At 49.9% G+C, this 8,586-nt stretch overlaps 1 protein-coding gene across 1 annotated transcript in view; it reads left to right on the top strand.

Moving 5' to 3' along the window:
• The first annotated feature begins 308 nt into the window (after positions 1-308).
• LOC145867240 (NLR family CARD domain-containing protein 3-like) overlaps positions 309-8,586 on the top strand; it is a 36,662-nt gene continuing 28,384 nt past the window's right edge. Inside the window, exon 1 of the mRNA XM_082971315.1 lies at positions 309-586. The gene's annotated coding sequence lies outside the window, so the exon portion shown is untranslated. The remainder of the gene's footprint in view (positions 587-8,586) is intronic.

The following is an 8,586-nucleotide window of genomic DNA, read 5'->3' as shown; positions in this document are numbered from 1 at the left end:
GGGGATACTAGTTGGTGTCTGTATATGGTAGAGATACTGTATATACTGTAATGACCTGGCTAGATCATAAAGGGATACTGGTTGGTGTCTGATAGCAGGCTAGTCTTCTTTGTGTGTTCACTGTTCATAGCAGGCTAGTCTTCTTCGCAATCAACTTGTCTGAGGGAAATTGATGTGTAGAAGCTGTCCATGGTCACATTTCTGCATTTGCCCATGTAAGGCTCCACGTGACTCAAAACCACAGTCTCAGACAGTCTCAGACAGTCACCCGCTGGCCTGGTTTCATCTTTCCCCAGTCATGGAAAGACCTTGAGCAAGTTGGTTTGGACATCTGTGGCTAACCAGAACTGAAGTCACATGCACCACTATCAGTTTCTATCTGGTTTCTATTGGCCGTTCATCCATTGACGACAGAATAGCAGATTTTAATTTGATTGTGTTACTAGTTTTTGCTTAGTCGCCAGATCAATGCTGCTGCTGGAGTGGTCATGTGATTAAAACATGGACAACACGGATATTGTTGAAGAAAAATGGAACTTTGGAAATAAAGCTGCACCTCTTGAATGTTGAGAGTTATTTGATAAAGGTAAGTGTCAAGGAAACTGCAGAATCTGCTCTTTCAGATACAGTACTATATAGAAATCACAATGTTTAACCTGCAGAATCTGCTCTTTCAGATACAGTACTATATAGAAATCACAATGTTTTACCTGCAGAATCTGCTCTTTCAGATACAGTACTATATAGAAATCACAATGTTTTACCTGCAGAATCTGCTCTTTCAGATACAGTACTATATAGAAACACAATGTTTTACCTGCAGAATCTGCTCTTTCAGATACAGTATTATATAGAAATCACAATGTTTTACCTGCATGTGACTCTGAAGGAGGATTTGATAAAGAGATGCTCCTTTCACTGCATCTGTCAATTACAAGATGCTCCCATCTCTTCATGTTCAATATGACAACTGATAGGCCTAATATTGTCACTCATCAGATTATTGTAAACGTAACCTTGTCTACAGGCTAACTATTTTCATGTGTGAAATTAGTTTTGGTATAGTTTAGGAGTAGTGTCGATGGGCCAGCTGATCAGGATAACTCTTATCATGTGTGAAATTAGTTTTGGTACAGTTTAGGAGTAGTGTCGATGGGCCAGCTGATCAGGATAACTCTTATAATGTGTGAAATTAGTTTTGGTACAGTTTAGGAGTAGTGTCGATGGGCCAGCTGATCAGGATAACTCTTATCATGTGTGAAATTAGTTTTGGTATAGTTTAGGAGTAGTGTCGATGGGTCAGCTGATCAGGATAACTCTTATCATGTGTGAAATTAGTTTTGGTATAGTTTAGGAGTAGTATCGATGGGCCAGCTGATCAGGATAACTCTTATCATGTGTGAAATTAGTTGTGCTATAGTTTAGGAGTAGTGTCGATGGGCAAGCTGATCAGGATAACTCTTATCATGTGTGAAATTAGTTTTGGTACAGTTTAGGAGTAGTGTCGATGGGCCAGCTGATCAGGATAACTCTTATCATGTGTGAAATTAGTTGTGGTATAGTTTAGGAGTAGTGTCGATGGGCCAGCTGATCAGGATAACTCTTATCATGTGTGAAATTAGTTTTGGTATAGTTTAGGAGTAGTGTCGATGGGCCAGCTGATCAGGATAACTCTTATCATGTGTGAAATTAGTTTTGGTACAGTTTAGGAGTAGTGTCGATGGGCCAGCTGATCAGGATAACTCTTATCATGTGTGAAATTAGTTGTGGTATAGTTTAGGAGTAGTATCGATGGGCCAGCTGATCAGGATAACTCTTATCATGTGTGAAATTAGTTGTGCTATAGTTTAGGAGTAGTGTCGATGGGCAAGCTGATCAGGATAACTCTTATCATGTGTGAAATTAGTTTTGGTACAGTTTAGGAGTAGTGTCGATGGGCCAGCTGATCAGGATAACTCTTATCATGTGTGAAATTAGTTTTGGTACAGTTTAGGAGTAGTGTCGATGGGCCGGCTGTGAAGGTTGACTGCTATTGTTTGTTTCCCGCTCATCAACTTGGACAGAGTCCAGGACATGTTTTACATCACTCTAAAGGCCTACTGTAACTCATAGCATGTGTTCATTTCCTTACAATACATGTGATTAGTGTTAGAGTTACTGTCAATAAAACAGACCCACAACAGTTGATTTGTGGAAAGTAAAACATAAAAGAGAATATTATTAACCCACAAGGGGTGTGGTCAAATGATTTGCTGCTGATAAATAGGCATAACACAAACTCATCATTACACTATTGTCTTTCTACATTAAATCAACCCCTTCATCCTTCTTATCATTCAGTTAGGCCTCATTTGGGGACGACAGGTAACCTAGTGGTTAGAGTGGAGGGACGGCAGGTAGCCTAGTGGTTAGAGTGGAGGGACGGCAGGTAGCCTAGTGGTTAGAGTGGAGGGGCGGCAGGTAGCCTAGTGGTTAGAGTGGAGGGGGGGCAGGTAGCCTAGTGGTTAGAGTGGAGGGGGGGGCAGGTAGCCTAGTGGTTAGAGTGTAGAGGCGGCAGGTAGCCTAGTGGTTAGAGTGGAGGGGCGGCAGGTAGCCTAGTGGTTAGAGTGGAGGGGCGGCAGGTAGCCTAGTGGTTAGAGTGGAGGGGCGGCAGGTAGCCTAGTGGTTAGAGTGGAGGGGGGGCAGGTAGCCTAGTGGTTAGAGTGGAGGGGGGGGCAGGTAGCCTAGTGGTTAGAGTGTAGAGGCGGCAGGTAGCCTAGTGGTTAGAGTGGAGGGGCGGCAGGTAGCCTAGTGGTTAGAGTGTAGAGGCGGCAGGTAGCCTAGTGGTTAGAGTGGAGGGGCGGCAGGTAGCCTAGTGGTTAGAGTGTAGAGGCGGCAGGTAGCCTAGTGGTTAGAGTGGAGGGGCGGCAGGTAGCCTAGTGGTTAGAGTGGAGGGGAGGCAGGTAGCCTAGTGGTTAGAGTGTAGAGGCGGCAGGTAGCCTAGTGGTTAGAGTGGAGGGGTGGCAGGTAGCCTAGTGGTTAGAGTGGAGGGGTGGCAGGTAGCCTAGTGGTTAGAGTGTAGAGGCGGCAGGTAGCCTAGTGGTTAGAGTGGAGGGACGGCAGGTAGCCTAGTGGTTAGAGTGGAGGGGTGGCAGGTAGCCTAGTGGTTAGAGTGGAGGGGCGGCAGGTAGCCTAGTGGTTAGAGTGGAGGGGCGGCAGGTAGCCTAGTGGTTAGAGTGTAGAGGCGGCAGGTAGCCTAGTGGTTAGAGTGTAGAGGCGGCAGGTAGCCTAGTGGTTAGATTGGAGGGGCGGCAGGTAGCCTAGTGGTTAGAGTGGAGGGGCGGCAGGTAGCCTAGTGGTTAGAGTGGAGGGGCGGCAGGTAGCCTAGTGGTTAGAGTGTAGAGGAGGCAGGTAGCCTAGTGGTTAGAGTGTAGAGGCGGCAGGTAGCCTAGTGGTTAGAGTGGAGGGGTGGCAGGTAGTCTAGTGGTTAGAGTGTAGAGGCGGCAGGTAGCCTAGTGGTTAGAGTGGAGGGGCGGCAGGTAGCCTAGTGGTTAGAGTGGAGGGACGGCAGGTAGCCTAGCGGTTAGAGTGTAGAGGCGGCAGGTAGCCTAGTGGTTAGAGTGTAGGGGCGGCAGGTAGTCTAGTGGTTAGAGTGGAGGGGCGGCAGGTAGCCTAGTGGTTAGAGTGGAGGGGCGGCAGGTAGCCTAGTGGTTAGAGTGGAGGGGCGGCAGGTAGCCTAGTGGTTAGAGTGGAGGGGCGGCAGGTAGCCTAGTGGTTAGAGTGTAGAGGCGGCAGGTAGCCTAGTGGTTAGAGTGTAGAGGCGGCAGGTAGCCTAGTGGTTAGAGTGGAGGGGCGGCAGGTAGCCTAGTGGTTAGAGTGGAGGGGCGGCAGGTAGTCTAGTGGTTAGAGTGGAGGGGCGGCAGGTAGCCTAGTGGTTAGAGTGTAGAGGCGGCAGGTAGCCTAGTGGTTAGAGTGTAGAGGCGGCAGGTAGCCTAGTGGTTAGAGTGGAGCGGCGGCAGGTAGCCTAGTGGTTAGAGTGGAGGGGCGGCAGGTAGCCTAGTGGTTAGAGTGGAGGGGCGGCAGGTAGCCTAGTGGTTAGAGTGTAGAGGCGGCAGGTAGCCTAGTGGTTAGAGTGTAGAGGCGGCAGGTAGCCTAGTGGTTAGAGTGGAGGGGCGGCAGGTAGCCTAGTGGTTAGAGTGGAGGGGTGGCAGGTAGCCTAGTGGTTAGAGTGTAGAGGCGGCAGGTAGCCTAGTGGTTAGAGTGGAGGGACGGCAGGTAGCCTAGTGGTTAGAGTGGAGGGGTGGCAGGTAGCCTAGTGGTTAGAGTGGAGGGGCGGCAGGTAGCCTAGTGGTTAGAGTGGAGGGGCGGCAGGTAGCCTAGTGGTTAGAGTGTAGAGGCGGCAGGTAGCCTAGTGGTTAGAGTGTAGAGGCGGCAGGTAGCCTAGTGGTTAGATTGGAGGGGCGGCAGGTAGCCTAGTGGTTAGAGTGGAGGGGCGGCAGGTAGCCTAGTGGTTAGAGTGGAGGGGCGGCAGGTAGCCTAGTGGTTAGAGTGTAGAGGAGGCAGGTAGCCTAGTGGTTAGAGTGTAGAGGCGGCAGGTAGCCTAGTGGTTAGAGTGGAGGGGTGGCAGGTAGTCTAGTGGTTAGAGTGTAGAGGCGGCAGGTAGCCTAGTGGTTAGAGTGGAGGGGCGGCAGGTAGCCTAGTGGTTAGAGTGGAGGGACGGCAGGTAGCCTAGCGGTTAGAGTGTAGAGGCGGCAGGTAGCCTAGTGGTTAGAGTGTAGGGGCGGGCAGGTAGTCTAGTGGTTAGAGTGGAGGGGCGGCAGGTAGCCTAGTGGTTAGAGTGGAGGGGCGGCAGGTAGCCTAGTGGTTAGAGTGGAGGGGCGGCAGGTAGCCTAGTGGTTAGAGTGGAGGGGCGGCAGGTAGCCTAGTGGTTAGAGTGTAGAGGCGGCAGGTAGCCTAGTGGTTAGAGTGTAGAGGCGGCAGGTAGCCTAGTGGTTAGAGTGGAGGGGCGGCAGGTAGCCTAGTGGTTAGAGTGGAGGGGCGGCAGGTAGTCTAGTGGTTAGAGTGGAGGGGCGGCAGGTAGCCTAGTGGTTAGAGTGTAGAGGCGGCAGGTAGCCTAGTGGTTAGAGTGTAGAGGCGGCAGGTAGCCTAGTGGTTAGAGTGGAGGGGCGGCAGGTAGCCTAGTGGTTAGAGTGGAGGGGCGGCAGGTAGCCTAGTGGTTAGAGTGTAGAGGCGGCAGGTAGCCTAGTGGTTAGAGTGGAGGGACGGCAGGTAGCCTAGTGGTTAGAGTGTAGAGGTGGCAGGTAGTCTAGTGGTTAGAGTGGAGGGACTGCAGGTAGCCTAGTGGTTAGAGTGGAGGGGCAGCAGGTAGCCTAGTGGTTAGAGTGGAGGGGCGGCAGGTAGCCTAGTGGTTAGAGTGTAGAGGAGGCAGGTAGCCTAGTGGTTAGAGTGTAGAGGCGGCAGGTAGCCTAGTGGTTAGAGTGGAGGGGTGGCAGGTAGTCTAGTGGTTAGAGTGGAGGGGCGGCAGGTAGTCTAGTGGTTAGAGTGGAGGGGCGGCAGGTAGCCTAGTGGTTAGAGTGTAGAGGCGGCAGGTAGCCTAGTGGTTAGAGTGTAGAGGTGGCAGGTAGCCTAGTGGTTAGAGTGGAGGGGCGGCAGGTAGCCTAGTGGTTAGAGTGGAGGGGCGGCAGGTAGCCTAGTGGTTAGAGTGGAGGGACGGCAGGTAGCCTAGTGGTTAGAGTGGAGGGACGGCAGGTAGCCTAGTGGTTAGAGTGTAGAGGTGGCAGGTAGTCTAGTGGTTAGAGTGGAGGGACGGCAGGTAGCCTAGTGGTTAGAGTGGAGGGGCAGCAGGTAGCCTAGTGGTTAGAGTGGAGGGGCGGCAGGTAGCCTAGTGGTTAGAGTGTAGAGGAGGCAGGTAGCCTAGTGGTTAGAGTGTAGAGGCGGCAGGTAGCCTAGTGGTTAGAGTGGAGGGGTGGCAGGTAGTCTAGTGGTTAGAGTGTAGAGGCGGCAGGTAGCCTAGTGGTTAGAGTGGAGGGGCAGCAGGTAGCCTAGTGGTTAGAGTGGAGGGACGGCAGGTAGCCTGCGGTTAGAGTGTAGAGGCGGCAGGTAGCCTAGTGGTTAGAGTGTAGGGGCGGCAGGTAGCCTAGTGGTTAGAGTGGAGGGGCGGCAGGTAGCCTAGTGGTTAGAGTGGAGGGGCGGCAGGTAGCCTAGTGGTTAGAGTGGAGGGGCGGCAGGTAGCCTAGTGGTTAGAGTGTAGAGGCGGCAGGTAGCCTAGTGGTTAGAGTGTAGAGGCGGCAGGTAGCCTAGTGGTTAGAGTGGAGCGGCGGCAGGTAGCCTAGTGGTTAGAGTGGAGGGGCGGCAGGTAGCCTAGTGGTTAGAGTGGAGGGGCGGCAGGTAGCCTAGTGGTTAGAGTGTAGAGGCGGCAGGTAGCCTAGTGGTTAGAGTGTAGAGGCGGCAGGTAGCCTAGTGGTTAGAGTGGAGGGGCGGCAGGTAGCCTAGTGGTTAGAGTGGAGGGGCGGCAGGTAGCCTAGTGGTTAGAGTGGAGGGGCGGCAGGTAGCCTAGTGGTTAGAGTGTAGAGGCGGCAGGTAGCCTAGTGGTTAGAGTGTAGAGGCGGCAGGTAGCCTAGTGGTTAGATTGGAGGGGCGGCAGGTAGCCTAGTGGTTAGAGTGTAGAGGCGGCAGGTAGCCTAGTGGTTAGAGTGTAGAGGCGGCAGGTAGCCTAGTGGTTAGAGTGGAGGGGCGGCAGGTAGCCTAGTGGTTAGAGTTGAGGGGCGGCAGGTAGCCTAGTGGTTAGAGTGTAGAGGTGGCAGGTAGTCTAGTGGTTAGAGTGGAGGGGCGGCAGGTAGCCTAGTGGTTAGAGTGGAAGGGCGGCAGGTAGCCTAGTGGTTAGAGTGTAGAGGCGGCAGGTAGCCTAGTGGTTAGAGTGGAGGGGGCGGCAGGTAGCCTAGTGGTTAGAGTGTAGAGGCGGCAGGTAGCCTAGTGGTTAGAGTGTTGAGCCAGTACTTGAAAGGTTGCTGGATTGAATCCCTGAGCTGAGAAGGTAAAAATCTGTCGTTCTGCCCCTGAACAAGGCAGTTAACCCACTGTTCCTAGGCCGTCATTGAAAATAAGAATTTGTTCTTAACTGATTTGCCTAGTTAAATAAAACTTATATTATCATATAAGGTGCACAATTACGGCCCATTTATTCAGTGAGGAAAGGGAGACTCATTAGTGGCTGGCTGGGTACCAAGGTCCAACAGCACATTGTCTTGGTGGGCAGGTAGTAGGTGGGAAATAACTGGTCAAAAGGCTCTTTTTCTGTTCTTGATTTCAAAATTCGGACAAATGAGCAGTGTAAAATACAAACATTTAGGAAAAGTCAGGGATCAGGTCTGATTCTAGTGTTAAAAGTCAGGGAGCAGGACTGATTCTAGTGTTAAAAGTCAGGGAGCAGGACTGATTCTAGTGTTAAAAGTCAGGGAGCAGAACTGATTCTAGTGTTAAAAGTCAGGGAGCAGGTCTGATTCTAGTGTTAAAAGTCAGGGAGCAGGACTGATTCTAGTGTTAAAAGTCAGAGAGCAGGACTGATTCTAGTGTTAAAAGTCAGGGAGCAGAACTGATTCTAGTGTTAAAAGTCAGGGAGCAGGACTGATTCTAGTGTTAAAAGTCAGGGAGCAGGTCTGATTCTAGTGTTAAAAGTCAGGGAGCAGGTCTGATTCTAGTGTTAAAAGTCAGGGAGCAGGTCTGATTCTAGTGTTAAAAGTCAGAGAGCAGGACTGATTCTAGTGTTAAAAGTCAGGGAGCAGGACTGATTCTAGTGTTAAAAGTCAGGGAGCAGGTCTGATTCTAGTGTTAAAAGTCAGGGAGCAGGTCTGATTCTAGTGTTAAAAGTCAGGGAGCAGAACTGATTCTAGTGTTAAAAGTCAGGGAGCAGAACTGATTCTAGTGTTAAAAGGCAGGGAGCAGGACTGATTCTAGTGTTAAAAGGCAAATCCTGCACTTTTCAACCTCATATTCATCCTCTCCAGCACCAAAACAGTATATATATTTCTGAAAACAGCACCTTTCACATTTCTATGATCTGTAGTTTAAAAAAATGAGAAAAAAACTCTTTAAAAACTGTGATTTTCAAAACCTGCAATGAGTTTCTAGCCCAGTAGAGGGCATTTTATTGCTCCCCACACCACTGACAATCAAATTCTGTTTGAAACATCACTGCTTTTAAAATGATTCAACTTTTGATGATGTCATCAGATAGAACTTTTTAACTTCATATTTTTTCTACAAAACTTAGAAATGCACCATTTTCACATCTGATTTTATTTTATTTTTACGGCTGCATTTGTACCTTTTAAAAGTATTTTGTTTAAATATAATTTGCCTCCACAACAACATGAATACCTGCATACTTTCACGTACAAACCAGAGGAGGCTGGTGGAGGAGCAATATGAGGACAGGCTCAGTGTGAAGACTGGAATGGAATAAATGGAATTCATTTATTTATTCCATTTCAGCCATAAAAATGAACCCGTCCTCCTATAACACTTCCCACCATTCTTTCCTCTGAAATGTCTCTGTTCTGTTAAAAGAGAAGTTGAGAATACCACATGTTGTTTCTGTTGTATCTAAAT

The sequence above is a fragment of the Salmo salar genome, unplaced genomic scaffold, assembly GCF_965601325.2.
Source record: "Salmo salar unplaced genomic scaffold, fSalSal1 ptg000257l, whole genome shotgun sequence".
Taxonomy (NCBI): Eukaryota; Metazoa; Chordata; class Actinopteri; order Salmoniformes; family Salmonidae; genus Salmo; species Salmo salar.
The sequence above is the reverse complement of the archived record's forward strand: the minus strand, read 5'-3'. Positions and strand labels throughout refer to the sequence as shown.